Source organism: Hypanus sabinus, unplaced genomic scaffold, assembly GCF_030144855.1.
Source record: "Hypanus sabinus isolate sHypSab1 unplaced genomic scaffold, sHypSab1.hap1 scaffold_151, whole genome shotgun sequence".
Taxonomy (NCBI): Eukaryota; Metazoa; Chordata; class Chondrichthyes; order Myliobatiformes; family Dasyatidae; genus Hypanus; species Hypanus sabinus.
In genome coordinates, this window is record NW_026779585.1 from 520,602 (window position 1) to 534,414 (window position 13,813).

The 13,813-nt window shown below is 50.0% G+C and overlaps 1 long non-coding RNA gene across 1 annotated transcript; it reads right to left on the minus strand.

The window, feature by feature from the left end:
- Nucleotides 1-1,911: 1,911 nt before the first annotated feature.
- Nucleotides 1,912-7,139, minus strand: LOC132387076 (uncharacterized). The gene is made up of 3 exons (XR_009509763.1): nucleotides 7,037-7,139; nucleotides 3,828-4,028; nucleotides 1,912-2,798 (listed from the first exon to the last, which is right to left on the minus strand). It is a non-coding gene; the product is annotated as an uncharacterized LOC132387076 (long non-coding RNA).
- Between the last annotated feature and the right edge of the window lie 6,674 nt (nucleotides 7,140-13,813).

Below are 13,813 nucleotides of genomic sequence, written 5' to 3' on the forward strand. Positions count from 1 at the left end.
GGGACCGAGCTGCTCTTAATACTTTAAGCACAGCAGTGTGTTATGATCAGAATCAGAATTATTATCACCGGCATGTGACGTGAAATACGTTAACTTAACAGCAGCATTTCAATGCAATGCATAATATAGAAGAGGAAAGAAATAAAAATTATAATAATAATATTATAATTATATTATATTATTATAATAATATATAAATAAGTAAATCAATGACAGTATGTGTATACTGAACAGATTAAAAGCGTGTAAAAACAGAAATGTTGTATATTAAAAAAGTGACTTTGTGTCCAAGGGTTCAATGTCCATTTAGGAATCTGATGGCAAGAGGGGAAGAAGCTGTTCCTGTATCGCTGAGTGTGTCCCTTCAGGCTGGATAGACGATGGGGTAAAATTCTATCCATTGGAATGTAAAGGACAGACAAGTTAACTGCAGCTCTATGATTTTCAAAGGCTAGCTTGGATGGTGACCAAGATGTCCCCTCGTATTGGAATATCTATACATATATTACTGTTCATGGTGCACGTCCGGCAGTTCATTTTCTCATGGAATAGATATTCTACCAGACCGTGAGAGCGTAAAATGGGAACAAACGTATTCAGGGAAACACAAAGTCCACTGCAGATGCTGTGGTCAAATCAACACGTACAAACAAGCCGGATGACCTCGGGGAAACCTGGAGCTTGTACAGGGAGCACTTGCATGGGGTTCCGGTTTGGTCTGTCCCATTGCGGCAGGGAACAGGGGGAAGGGTGAAGGAGCCATGGTTGACAAGAGATGTGGAGCAACGAGTCAAGTGGAAGAAGGAAGCTGATGGAAGCAAGCATCAGCAGGACACTGAAGAGTTGCAGCTTCTCAAAGAAGGAGCTGAAGAATGGACTTAGGGGAGCCAGGACGGGGACCTGAGAAGACTTTGGCGAATAAGGTTAAGGAAAACCCCAAGTCCTCCCTGTGGATGACTGGAGTCAGGGGCGTATGAGGGATAGAGGAGGAAACATGTGCCTGAAATCGGCGGAGGCAGGTGAGGCTGTAGTATTCACCGGTGAGAAGGGCATTGACGTTCGTGTCAACAGCATGAAACAGGCCGACACACTGGAATGTGTCAACGTCAAGACCGAAGATGCGCAGGAACGCTTGAAAAATAATATTAGGGCAGGACAGGATATACCCCAGGTTAATATGGGAAGCGAAGGAAGAGGGTTCCGACCCTTGTGTGATGATCTTCCGGTCCTCATCGCCACGGGAGGGGTACCAGAAGAATGGAGGGAATCAAATGTCATTCCTTCTTTCAAGAAATAGACTCGAGTGTCACTGGAAATTATCCAGCAGTGAGTCTTACTTCAGTGATCGGATAATTATTGGAGAATATTCTTTGGATTCAGGAACATTTGGAGCAGCACAGCGCGATTATGGATAGTCAGGGCATGCCTCATGATGCTGATGGAATTATTTGAGGGAGTGACAAATCACATTGATGAAGGTAGAGCTGTGGTTGCGGTGTTTATACATTTAGTAAAGATTTTGACAAGGTTACCGGTCGTAGGCTTGTTGAGAAAGTCAGGAGGCTTGGGATACAGGAAGTCTCGCACTTGTGGATTCAGAAGGCCGAGGGTGTTTATAGACGCGTAGGGGTGGGGGGGGGGGTTGATCTTGTCATTTCGGTTCGTTTTATTGAGATTTTTACACACTTCATACAAATGCCACGATCGCCACGATTCTTTATTTAAGCCTGTTCAAGTCTTGTGGAGGGAGGATCGATTAACAAACTTCGCAGTGCTTGCGGAGTCCTGTCCAGCGATGCCCCCCCCCCCCGAACGAGAGAACAGCCCTCCCTTTATACAGGGTCTTACAGCACAGTCAGTCACGTATGAATTTGGATACCCCCCCCCCCCCCCCAGTCACATGCCCGGCAACAGTGATAGTACGGGACAAAGGATACTTAAGCACTTAAAGCGGAAGCAGATGTGATCCAGCCAAGAGCAATGTGTGCGATTAGTATCTCAATTCTCGCATGTCATCAGGACAAATTTATCCTTTAACATCTCATTAGTACTTGACAAAGAACATGTAATTACCTAAAGGGAGAAGTAAGGGCCAGCCACTCGAGAAGAACGTGTGCGATTGGCTCATTCCTTTAGCCTGAGTTCAGCATTTCCAGAGACAAGAGTATAATTACATTGCCACACCCTGTATCCAAGACAAGGGAACCCGCGGCGTAGTTTAGCGTCTAAATTCCTGCATGGTCAGCGGGACAAATTAATCTTTTTTAACACCTCATTCTGTCGGTGACCAGTCGCGTTCCGCAGGGATCTGAACTTGGAGCTCTGCTCTTTGTGACTCTTGGACTGTGACTTGGCTAAGGAGATGGATCGCGGTTAGTCAGTTTTCAGGTGGCACAAAGGTTTGAGGATTTGGGGAGGGGGCGCGGGTAGTCTTGTGGAGGATCGTCGTAGATCACAACCTGGCGTTGACAGGATGCAATTCAGATGAAGCTGGGCTGAGAAATGGCAGATGGGGTTCAATCTGGAAAGGTGTAACGTCATACCCTTTGGAAGATCAAGCTACAAGGATAATTACAGAGCTAATGGCTCTGTCAGTGTGGATTAACACTGGCTCACCTCCGCTAATTCTTAAAAAGTTGCCGCACAATTTGATCAGGTGCTTAGTACTTAGCATATTGTGTTTTGGCTTTTGTTAATGGTGGAATTGAGTTTAATAGCCACGAGGAAAGGTTGCAGCTCTGTGTAGCTCTGGTCAGACTACTGTTGGAGAGGCGCGTTCAGCACATTTCAGGAAGGATCTGTGAGAGAAATGATTAAATTAAAGACGGTACTTAAGGAGTCCATTTAGAATGTGCTGACACAGAAAGAACGTGCAAAGCAACTTGCAGGGCAACGTATAAACCAATTTGCAAAATGAGGATGAAACAATAGCTTGCTGATTAAAGAAGCGATACGGGTAACGGGAAGACATGCTTAACGGTTGAACAATAACGGTCAAAATGCGCTGAGGCTGATAAGTGGGCCAAAGGGTAATCACATTTGTAATTTTGTAATGAGATTAAGGAAGAATGTCTGCACCTCACATGGGTGCAACTCACAAAGTCGTAAACAAGTAGGGTATAAAAAAACTGTGCAAAGTGTAATTCGGCACTCAATCTAGCAGGAGCTGGTTGGGTCCGACTCTGCAGACTCGAAAAATAAAGTTTACCGTTCTGCAAATTGCTGAGACTCAGTGTGTTTCTGACAATCTGTAAGCTTTAGAGAGGGAGGGAGGGAGGGAGAGTGCAGAGAAGGTAGAGCAGGACGCTGCCTGGGTTGGAGAGCATGTCTTCAGAGGATAGGCGAGTGAAGCAGGGACTTTCTCTCTGTGTGGAGTGAAGGAGACTGCATAGAGGTGTACAAGATGAGAGGAGGCCCAGATGGAGTTCCCCCCCCCCTCCCCCGGCAAGGGCGGACATGCTTATCAGATAGGGAAATAATTTTAATATGATTGTTTAGCAAGAGGAGGATGCCAGAAGGTAAGTAAGTTCTGTTTAGACAGAGAGTGGTGGGTGTGTGGAATGCCCTGTCACGCTGGTGGTAGAGACAGTTACCTTAAGGAATTTTAACAAACCATTGGAAAAGGCAGATGGGTGAAAAAGAAGTGGGAGGACGGTGTAGGAGAAAGGGTTATATTGATCATAGGGTAGGGTAGAATTTCGGATCAACATCGCGGGCCCAATGCTTTGCGAGATGCTGTAATGTTCTACGTTTCTAACCAAAAGTAAAAGACACAGACCCAACTAAAAATAAAAGGCACACGCCAATCTGTGTTGTGGAAAACTTACCTTAAATCCGCAAATTTCCCTCTTTCTTTTTCAAGCTGTTTCTATTTCTCGGCTGGACAAACACGCTTCTTTGATTGCTTCAATATGCATCGGTGACTGTCGGGTGTGAAGCTCAGCTTGCTGTGTGCGTGTGAAACACAATCTGCAGGCCCGCAGCATGGATTCAAGTGCTCACATTCCTCACAACGGGGAGCGGCCGTCCTGTCGAAAAGATTTGGAACCGGTTTCACAATCCACACTCGGTTAAACTCTGGAGAGAAGTTCCTTACAATTACACTTAACATATTTCCTCCCTGTTGGTGACAGGGAAACAATATTATACACACTGGGTGACCACTTTATTGGGTACTCACTGTAAAAAAACTAGACTGAACTACGTAAAAAAAAAACACAGCAAAAAACTACACCAGACTACATACCTACCCCGGACTGCCTAAAGTGCACAAAACCGTGCAGGCATTACAATAAATAATAAACAGGACAGTCAGGGAAGGTGTCAGTCTAGACTGGGTATTGAGGAGTCTGATAGCTTGGGGGAAGAAACTGTTACATAGTCTGGCCGTGAGAGCCCGAATGCTTCGGAGCCTTTTCCCAGACGGCAGGAGGGAGAAGAGTTTGTATGAGGGGTGCGTTGGGGTCCTTAATGATGCTGTTTGCTGTGCAGATGCAGCGTGTAGTGTAAATGTCCATAACAGGAGTTTTGTACCTCTAGGTCAATTTACATGTCATTCACTTCAGTAAAAACCTTTCAGACATCCCAGTGGCCAACCATTTTAAGCGCAAGCAACCGTCAAAGTAAATTTATTCTCAAGGTCCATCTATGCCACCATGTACTCGCTGGAGATGCGGTTTCGTGCAGACCTGCTCACTAAACTGATAATAGAATAGTCACTGTAATAGACTCAATGAAAGAACGCGCCGACCTGTGCGTTCAACCAGTGTGCGGAAGACAGAAATCTCCGCAAATGCAAAAGGAAGTAATAATAATAAATAAATAATCAGCAAATATCGAGAACATGAGATGAGGCGACCTTGAAGGTCACTCCACGGGTTTTGGGGCCAGTGAAGTGGAGTGAAGCTATCCCCTTTGGATCATGATCCTGGTATCTGAGGGGTAACCACTGCTCCCGAAAACAAGTGGCGAGTGTCCCGCGGCTCCTCAACCTTCTTACCGATGGCAGCTGCGGCTGGTGGGGACCCGGATGGTGGAGAATGATTTCCTACTGCAGCACTGCATGCGGGCGAGCTCGTCTGCAGAGGGGGCTTTCCCCGGGCCAGTCTTTTTGCAGGATTTTCCATTCAAGGCCGTTGGTCTTTCCATCGCAGGCTGTGCTGCGGCCAGTCAATAGGCTCTCCACTGACACATCGCTCGAAGTTTGTTAAAGGTTTAGGTGTCACTCTGGGTATTTGGAAACTGCTAAGGAGACTGCTGTGCTTTCTTCGCAATTGCCATTCCAACATGGTGGGCCATAACTTTCTACTGCCAAGTTGAGGACACTGTCTGGGTAACCTCCAGCCTGATGGCGCGAGCATTTATTTCTCCACCTTCTGTTACTTTCACTCCTTTCGCTTTCCTTTTCCTTCCATTCCCCATTCTGGCTTCCCTGCATATCTCCTCCCTCCGGCGTGCTTCCTCTTTCCCTCTCTTCCACGGTCAGATTCCTTCTTCCTCAGCCCTTTACCTTTCCCACCAATCAAATCCCACCTTCTCACTTTCTTCCCCCTCCCTCACCCACCTTCCTACCTCCTCACATGGCTTCACCTACCACCTTCTAACTTCTACTCCATCCCCCTCCACTTCCCCGCCCCGCCCCCCCCCCCACAAACTTCTAATTCTGGGCTCCTCAACCTTCCTTCCTAGTCTGCCTGAAGGGTCTCCACCCGAAAGACCGGCGATTTATTCCCCTCCACCGATGCTGCCCGACCGGCTAAATTCCTGCAGGAATTTGTTTGTCTTAGTTCTCATGGGATTGCTGTTTTCCACACAGGGGAACAGACACAGGGCATTCCTGAATGGCGTTTCTGAATGCAGACTCTATCTGTTTTGAATTCTGCTTTAACGCGAAATGAATCGTACAGTCAGTGAAAGTCTCACCGAACGGGGCTTCCCCCTTCCTGTCCCGTCCTGAAAGGTCTAGCTCCTAAACATAGACGGTTTGTTCGCTTCCACAGAGGCTGCTGACCGACTGAGTTCTTCCAGCTCAACGCTGGTTTTAACGCCAGGGACCCTCGACCATTAACCGAGGGGTCGGTGGAGCCCCAGGATAGGAGACCCTGCTCTGGCATTTTTGCGCGTTTGTTTGCTCCGCGTTTCAGCTGCCTGCAGAATCTCTCGAGCTCATGATGGTTTGGGTCTCCCTGGGCATCCGTTTCCCATCCCGAACAACGCTGACTCCCGCCGCCAATGTGAAGTCCCGGTATTGGATTCCAGGCGCTACCTGTCGCCGCAGTTGGACCAGCGGAGGGCGGAGAGCGGCGGATCGCCCGTGTCGGCGTCGGCTCTCCTTACTGGACCCAAACACGGAAGCTGATCTATTGTGTGATAAGAGGAAGGTCGCGGCCGCCGGCCCGCCAGTTGCGGATGAGAAGTGGAGAACAGCAATAGAAAAGCGGCAAGTCGCAGGCCGAGCCGGGTGGGATTTCCTATCGCACCTTGATCAGACAGTGTCTCCGAACCGGATTGTGATAACACCCCCCCTCCACCCCACCCCCCGCCAAATTCTGAATCTTCCGTTGAGTCCCTGAGCTGATATCGCCTTGAGTCAGGGGCAGGCCGTAAGGCGGAGGAGCAAATTAGGCCGTTCGGCCCTTCGGGTCTGTTCTGCCTTTCCATCATGTCTGATTCAACATCCAACATCTATTCTCCTGCCTTCCCTTCGTAATCTTCAACACACTTACTAATCAAGAACCTATCACTCATCACTTTAAATATTCCGGTGGGGGAAGGGGAAGGCGGTGGTGGTGGGGTGGGGGGGGGGTGGTGGTGGGGTGGGGGGGGGTGCGGGTACCTGAACTCTGCTGAGCACTGAGGTTTCTGGCCCAGCGAGCGGGTCGACTGCCCCAGCCCCTGTTCTACCCACCCTCGCAGAAATTTCGGATCCTCCGCCCCGGGACAGGGCAGACAGCGAAAGGGATTGGGTGGGTGGGGGTTGGAGGGAAACGGTGGGGCAAATCAAGGAAACCTGACAGAGGAATAAAGTGAACCTTACCTCGCGGCCGCAGGCAGCTTCTGTGCCGACTTCCGCGAGGGTTCCTTGCAGAACAGGTATTTGTTTTCCTCCGACAACTTGTCGCCCGGCATTTCGATGATCGGCTCAGCCAGTGGCAACCTGTGAATTTGATCCGCCGCTGGTTCTCCGGGCCCCCGAGCTCCGCCCCCTCCTGCAGGAGCTGGTCTGACTGCCCCAGTACGTGCTTCGGCAGAAACACTCCTCGCCCGCTTCGGAGTAAGGAGTGGCCTCTCCGCTGAAATCTAAACCGACCGGTTTGGCCACAGACTGTGTAAGGTTATGAACGTGGCTGATTGTATTAATGACAACACTGAAATTCGCCTAACTGAAGCTGAAACAGAGCCGAGTTGTTTAATCGACGAACGTGCAACATTGACAGAGAGCGGAAGGTTGTCCACGCCCGTGACTGCTCAGCGCCGGGGAGAAACTGCTGGGAGTGAACTAGTTAATGACAGTTCGGTGCTGGGCCCCGCAAGGCGGTCAGCGCTGTGGAGCTCAACGCTGCTGACTGATCCCCTGACGAGGACCGACTCCTGGTCCTCCGGGGGGTTCTCCTCCCGCCGTCATTAAACAGCCCCGCGGTTATGGTGCCATTGAGTGAGGGGGTTTGCTGCGGGCACCGTCCGGCCAGATTTATTTTTCGGTCTCCCTCCCTGCACGCTGACTCGTCAGCGCCCCCTTGAGTCGGCCAATGATAATGGTGTCGACGGGCAAACTTCAACCGGGCGTTGGAGCTGTGCTTAGCCTCACGGTCATAGGCACAGTAGGGGGCTAAGCGCACAACCTTGGGGTGCCCCTGTACTGATCGGGACTGTGAATGAGATGTTGCTGCCAATCCGAAATGACTGGGGTCCGCAAGTGAGGCAGTCCAGCATCGAATTGCACAAGGGGGTATTGAGGCCCAAGTTCTTTGGAGGTTATGGATTAGGTTGGATGGGATGATAGTATTGCGTGTGGATAGTCAGAGGCTTTTTTTCCCCAGGGCTGAAAAATGGTTGCCACAAGAGGACACAGGTTCAAGGTGCTGGGGAGTAGGTACAGAGGAGATGTCAGGGGTGAGTTTTGAAACTCAGAGAGTGGTGAGTCCGTGGAATGGGCTGCCGGCTACGGTGGTGGAGGCGGATACGATAGGGGCTTTTAAGAGGCTTTTGGATAGGTACATGGAGCTTAGGAAAATAGAGGGTTATGCGTAAGCCTGGTAATTTCTAAGGGAGGGACATGTTCGGCTCAACTTTGTGGGTAGTTTTTTTTAAGTGCTGTAGGTTTTCTATGTCCCATACCGAGATGTAGTCGAATCAGATCATCCTGATGTTTTGGGCGGATGCCAGTATTGATCACTGAGCTGTCGTCAATAAAGAGCCACTTCGCTGTCCAGGCCGTTCCGGGGTCGCGAAGAGCCAATGGAGCAGCAATCTGCTGGGGACCTGCTTGTGCGGGGCCCTCGGGCTGAGGTCATTGTGGGGTCATTGTGAGGTCATTGTGGGGTCATTGTGAGGTCATCCCGCGCCGATGGGGACCGCGGTGTCGCCAGTCCGAACTGCACGGAGTCCGCCAGTGAGGACGTCGCCCACTTAAACGCACCAGGAAGTTTTCCACCGCTCTTCCTTGTTGGGGTCGCCCGTATTTTACCTCCTGCTGTACCGGGCCGATGGCGATCGTGGAGGTGATGTTGTTGCCGATTCGGAATGACTTGGGTTCCACAAGGGAGGAGATCGAGGATCCATTTGCACAAGGAGATATCGCAGACTAGGCCTTGGAGCTCCCTCCCTCTTCTGACCAGTTGAACTCCCCGCTAGCTTATCTTGTAGCGCACCTGTATTGATGGCGCACAAGGAAGTATCGAGGCCAATGTCTTGGAGCTCTCCCACTTGCCCAGTCAGTTGCAATTCCACAGGCAATGATTATCCTTCATTTCAGCAGAGATCCTCGAGCCGATCCGACCGCTGACAGGTCGATTTCAGTCCTTCTGTATCGCGCTCGGCTCCCTGACAGAGGCTGGAAGACGCGCAGAGAGCCTTGATCCCTGCCGGCATCCCCTACGGAAGTGACGCCGCATTTCCTGCCATTGTGCAAGTCCACGCGCAGTCACGCAGCACGGAGACTTCCCCGGATAGTGCCGGCCATCAGGCGCGCATTTCTGCTGACCAAAGCGCCAACGGGCACCGAAACGGGCCAATCGGCCCGTCGAGTCTGTCTGGACCATTAAACACAGATTTACAACAGTCACGTGGACCGATGCTCGCTGGGGTTTAGCAGAATGAGTGGCGAGGGTCTCTCACTGAAACCTATGGAACATCGAAAGGCCTAGATAATCCCTACAGTGGGGGGCTTCTACAAACAGGGGGAGGGGGTGGGACTCAGGTTAGAAGGCAACGCCTTTGCAGTAGAGAAGAAAAAGAGAAGAAAATTATTATTTTTTTGTTGTTGTTGTTTTTGGCACAGGGTGGCGAATCTGGAACTCACTGCCACAGTCCGCTCTGGTAGCCAGGATTTGGTTACATTGAAAGGGGAGGTGTATAGGATCTTTATTTTCTAAGGGTGTTAAGATTCATGGTGCAATGCCGAGGGGTCATCAGTCATTTGTCGGAGAGCCGTTGGAACGATTTTGGGTTCATTATCGAAGAAAAATCTTGCTGGCATTGGGGAGGGTTCAGAGGAGACTCGCTATCATGACTCCGGGGACGAAAGGGTTAACGTATGATGAGTTCTGAGTGGCTCTTGGCCTGTGTCCACCGGAGTTTAGAAGAATAAGTGTTGCGGGGGGGGGGCGGTGTTGTCTCATTGGAAAGGTGAAGATTGCGTGGATGTGGAGAGGATATATCCATCAGTGAGGGGGCTTCAGAATAGGATGCCCCTTCAGGACGGTGATGAGGAAGACGTTCTCCGGCCAGAGGATGGCAAATCTGTGGAATTCATTGCCACAGACGGCTGTGGGGGACAGGTCACTGGGTATATAAAAAATGGCGTTTGATAGGTTCTTGATTATTATCCGGGTCAAAGGTTCGGGGGGGGGTAAAGGCGGGAGAATGGGGTTAAAAGAGGGATTGTAACAGGCTTAGTGGGAGCGGGTGGAGAAAATATGGGATTAGAAGGTTCTGGTGTCAAGGGGGAGTGGGTTGGTCAGCCGGGGCGGAGAGGGAGTTGCTGTTACCAGGTGCTGGTGTGTGTTGTCCGGGCACCCTACCAGTGGGGTCGGAAGGGAAATTGCGGGGTGGGAGGCTACGGATGGGGATTTAATCACTTGGATCTGATGGAGGACTCTGGGGTCAGTGGGTGATGGTGGGGAGGGGTTGGGCCTGCGACAGGAGCTACCGGAGAAGTTCGGCTGCAGGGAGGCAGGCTGGAGAAGCCGGACTGCGATTTTATTCGCCGAGACCTGCACAAGCAATGCCGGAGCAGACGCCATTTCACTGGCTCTTGGCGCGGCTCTGGAGGGTCTGGACAGCTCCGACGCCCTTTATTTACGACAGTTCAGTGCTCAATACCACCATCCAATCAAAAGCAGCCAATAGGCTCGGAGGACCTTACCTCTATAGCTCCTCGTCCAATCGGGTCCTGGATTGCAGACCCCAGTCAGTGTGGATTGGCAGCGACATCTCCATCACAATCAGCATCAGCGCGGGTGGATCTCAAGGCTAAACCCCCTGCTCCACCTGCTTTTTATACTTGCGACTGTGAGGCGGATTACACCTCCAGCGCCCCTATTTGATTTTGCTGAAGACACCGTGGTCCTTGGACGAATTAAAGTCGGTGACGGACCAGCATAGATAGAGGTTGGTGGGGGGGGGGGGGATTGAATTCTGATTGAATGGAACGCTCTCTCACGCAAACTCATCGCAGCCGGACAGCTGTTTACTGACGGCAGGAGGGAGGAGGAACACGGAGATCCAGCAGCCGGACATCTTCCGCGGATCAGCGTCGAAGCGGTTCAGCAACTTCACATTCCTGAGAGTTATCATTTCGGAGGATCCGCCCTGGGCGCAGCAGATAACTGCCAATAAAACGAAGGCACTCACTGCCTCTCTCTTCTTAGAAATTTGCGACGACTGCAAATCCTCTGCCTCAGATGTGTCGTACTCCAGGCCCGCGGGCCAAATCCGGCCCGCGGTGGAATTATCTTTGGCCCGCCAGATAATATCTAATTACTATTAAAGCTGGCCCCAGTAATATGGCTAATGCTGAGTTTATTCAGGTACCAGGTTTTCAGGGTTTTTAGTGTTTATTCGGTTTCCCTGGTTTATTTCCTGAATATCATTAATGAATAATTTTTTTTCTCTCTATTAGAGCTGGCCCGCCGGTATAGTGCATGCACCACCAATACTACAAATCCCACAATGCACTGCCAGTGCATTGCTCGCGCTTGCCTTACTCTCTCATCAGCATCCTTATGGCGCTAGTCACGTGTGGTCAACTTTCAGCTATCCCTCACCCCAAAAATGGCTGAACGAAAGGCGGACTTTGAAAACAGGGGTTTTCAAGGCAGGTGGGAGGCAGAGTGTATGTTCGCAGATATAAAGGGCAAACCTGTTTGTCTTGTGTGCGGAGACGGTGTGGCTGTAAATAAAGAATATAACGTAAGACGACACTATGAAACGAAACACCACGACAAATACAAGCATCTGGACAAGGAACAGAAGCCCGCGATGTGCGGTCAAAAGAGTGGATTGGTGGGCAGGATCCGGGAGAAGATGCGGGAGGAAAACGGCGCAGGTGAGCTGACAGCTTATCACTGCATCATACACCAGGAATCGTTGTGTGGCAAAGCCTTGAAAATGGAACATATAATGAGCACCATAACACGAGCAGTTAACTTCATAAGAGCCAAAGGTTTAAATCACCGCGAGTTCAAGACGTTTCTGGAGGGGTTGGGTTCAGAATATAATGATTTGCCCTATCACACAGAGGTGCGATGGTTAAGCCAAGGAAAAGTGCTGAAAAGATGTTTCGAGTTGCGTGAGGAGATCGGTCAGTTCATGGAAAGCAAAGGGAAAGACACAACAGAGCTCCGGGATAAAAAGTTGCTTTGTGAAATGGCGTTTCTGTGTGACATCACGAGCCATCTCAATGCGCTCAACCTGCAGCCTCAGGGTCGGGGTTGTGTGATCACAGACATGTACGCTGCAGTGAGGGCTTTTAAAACCAAGCTGCGCCTGTGGGAGACGCAGATGCAGCAAGAAAACTTGAGCCATTTTCCGTGTTGCCAAAATATGAAAGAGCAGGTTTCTCCCGCAGTGTTCCCACGTGCAAAGTTGCTGAAAAACTTAGCATACTTGGTGCCGACTTCACACGGCGATTTGCCGACTTTGAAGCCCAAAAAGGCAGGTTTGAACTGCTCAGTAACCCATTTGCAGCTGACGTGGAAAGCGCACCAACCAACATACAAATGGAGCTGATTGAACTCCAATGTAGTGACACACTCAAGGCAAAGTATGACTCGGTGGGCCCTGCACAGCTTCTACGTTTCATTCCCGAAACCATGCCCCAGCTGCGTACCCAAGCTGCTCAAATGCTCTCTATGTTTGGCAGCACATGTCTGTGTGAACAACTGTTCTCTTTGATGAAGATAAACAAAACATCACACAGGAGTCGTCTTTCTGATGAACACCTTCACTCAATTCTGAGGATTTCCTCAGCTCACAGCCTGACTGCAAACATTAATGAACTTGCATTCAAGATGAGATGCCAAGTATCTGGCTTAGACTAGTGTGAATCACAGAGTGTTGGCCTGTGGAAAAATGTTTTCATTAGAAATTACTCAGGAAAAGCTGCAGATAAAGCCATAAGAAATAAATGCAACTGATTTTTTATTTATTTAATGTTCAATGTTGTTTTTGTAGGCAATAACCTAAGCTTTGTTAGTTCCAGGTTAATATGTGTAATAAATTCATTTCAATAAGTTTTGCAATAAACGCTGAACCAGTCCGGCCCTCGACTTGTACCGATTTTTAAATTTTGGCCCACTGTGTATTTGAGTTTGACACCCCCTGCTCTACTTCGTCACCGACGTTATCTCTCTTCTGGTAGAAACATCACCAACTTTTCTCGCAACTCCCTTCCACCCCTCTCGCCCAGTACACACACACTCACACACACACACAGACACACACACACAGACACACACACACAGACACACACACACACACACACACACACACACACCACTGCACCGATAAGCACTTCTCCAGTCTCGAACCCAACCCCTCTCCTCCGCTTGGCCAGGCCACCCAGCCTCTGGGTCTGTACTCCTTCATATCATCCGAGATGCACCGAATTCTTTTGATTAAAAAAATGTTCTGCAGTCATGCCGCACACACCGGAGACGTGGGTTTCATCAGTTCCTGTGTGTGTGAAGCTTCCATGTTCTGCCCGTGTCCCTCCCGTGTCCCCAGAATCTGCATGAGAGGATGGATGTGTAGTGTAGCGTAGCGTCCAGTGTCAGTGGGGGATGACAGAATGGCGGGGAGCTGGTGGGAGCCGACGAGGTAGAAATATTCTGGAGGAATAAACAGAGGAATGTTCGGGAGATCCAGAACAGACTTGACGGGGCGAAGGGTCTCTTTCTACATCTCTGGCAAATATGTGAAGAGAAAATGCTGGAAACTCTCAGAGTGGACAGTGTCCGTGAACAGAGACACAGAGAGAACGATTCAGGTCTGAAATAATGACATCGGGTGCTGGAAACTCTCAGACTGGACAGTGTCTGTGAACAGAGACACAGAGAGAACGATTCAGGTCTGAAATAACGACATCGGGTGC